The sequence below is a fragment of the Diorhabda carinulata genome, chromosome 5, assembly GCF_026250575.1.
Source record: "Diorhabda carinulata isolate Delta chromosome 5, icDioCari1.1, whole genome shotgun sequence".
Taxonomy (NCBI): Eukaryota; Metazoa; Arthropoda; class Insecta; order Coleoptera; family Chrysomelidae; genus Diorhabda; species Diorhabda carinulata.
The window spans coordinates 8,605,175-8,607,462 of NC_079464.1; positions in this window are offsets into that span (position 1 = coordinate 8,605,175).

The window sequence follows — 2,288 nt, forward strand, 5'->3', positions numbered from 1 at the left end:
TTTGCAGTAGTTTTGTTTAAGACATCTTCGTTGCAGAATGCTGTACAATTCACTGTTTAATAACTTTGATCAGACAATCAAATTATCACATCACCGCAGCTTCTAATCCTCTACAAGGCTCAGATTCGTCCATCTTTGGAATGTTGGCCGTACATTTCAACCTTTGCTCCCAAGGAAAACCTGACTCAATACAGAAGAGAGCAGTTCAACTTATAGCTTAGAGCATAGAAGAAAAATCGCCGATGTGACTCTGTTTCACCGATACTACAACGACAAATACTCTTCGAACTATCTAACATAATCCCGCCTAGAGCATTATTTGCAAGACCTACTCGACAGGCAGACGTGGCTCATGAACACCAAGTTTGCCTGCAGACGCCCAGAACTTCAATTCATCGGGACTCATTTCTATAGATAAATGCAATCCTATGGAATCAGCTACTAAGGCACCAGGCTGCTAAGGCTGTCACCTTGGCGGATGCCCAACGTTGTTCCGAAATGCTGTGTTAGGGTGTGGTTTGTTCGTATTTGCGTTGTAGTATTAGTGTTCAGATCTTTTATAAGTCTCATATATTTTTTAGGTACCTCTTTGTTTTTCAATATCTAAATTACATCCTTCAGTTGTACTCTGTCGAAGGCCTTCGTTAAGTCTATGAAACAGATATGCAGGAGTATTATATTCAAGAGGCTTTTCTACTAATTGCCTTGTTATAAATAATGCATCAATCGTGGATCGATTTTTTCGAAAGCCTTGTTGTTCTTCGCTGTTTGGCATTTTCAAAAACAAAAATTCAACTGTAAATTAAATAAAACTATTGTATCCTTCTTTATAACCGAGTATATCACTTGTTATGTTAGTAACTTTCATGTTAGTATATGCAAACTTACCAAAACTCCATATTCAATTTTCAATATTAAGCGTAATTCTCTGATCTAACCGTGATGGACACTTAGAAATTCAGTTTTCCTACATTCTATTTGTGGAAAATAATAAATCAATTATTTTACATATATTTTTCATCAATAAAATAACTTCGATAGAAACATTTGTTTTAAACGATATTTGGTTTTTCTACGACAGTGCGGTTTAATCCACTTTCCCGCACAAATTTTAGTTTGAAAGTGTCACTTTCCCGCACATTCTTCAAAGGAGTATCACAAAACAACTATCAAACCACCCGGGTTTGATAGCAGTTGCTATGACAACCCAGGCGTGAAATTGTTACTAAAACGTCAAAGTTGTTCAAAACGTCTTGGAAGTGACCGAATAAGTACAATCTTCTTCTAAATTAAACCACATTAAACCAAATAACTCCACTGGGCCGGCAATTCTGAATAGTCTACAGAATGCAACAAATTGTGGTTTCAATATTAATATTTATAATACTTAGTAGTTTTTAGTTAAAGTTTCGTATATTATTATGTTGGAATAAAATGATTTTTGAAAAATAGGTCGTTGTATATACGGTCGTAGAAAAAATAATGTTCCTAACTAATGCGTAAAGTGTCTTTCCGCACTTGACCGCTTGCCCGAACTCCGCTCCGCGTCGTTCGGGACAAATGCAGTCGCGTGCGGAAAAGTATCACTTTCCACATTTGTTAGGAAAATAACTATTTTCACATCCTTTTTGATGATATTTGCAGCACGCAATCTGTCAATTCTATGTCAAACGTCATAATATTACATTAAAAAAGTTTATATTGTATTAAACGCTAAGGTTAGATTAGAAGTTAGTATTCTTGATGAAGAACTTCCTAAATTTCCGCGCCATTAAATTTTTTTTCTTTATAAGAACCTTCTCCTGACAATAACCAACACAGTTCACGCGTGATGGTGTGACCAAGGGAAATAGTTTTATAATACACTCATCTGTTCGAGGATATTTCATTTGCATCCATAAATTAATTTATCCGCTACTTCATTTTTACCTCACCTGGTATTTGACTAAATAAAAATATATTGAATCAAACGTACATTAAAAGTCATTTATTCCAAACTTATTATTAGATAAAACCCAATTAAATACATCATAACAAGCAACAAGTACAACAAAAATTACTATATACTCAAAATTATTAAACAACGTTTTACGTTATGTATAATATTAAATTTTATCAAAAGTCTTATCATTTTTTATATTATCAACCATTTTATATGAAAACTTTCTAATTTAAAGGTTATAACATTCTTTTTTTGAAATATAATAAAACATAAATTCCAATATTATGTTCCAAACTAATTCGTTATTATGTAAACATTTAGATTTAAGTGCTAAAAATACGAAATA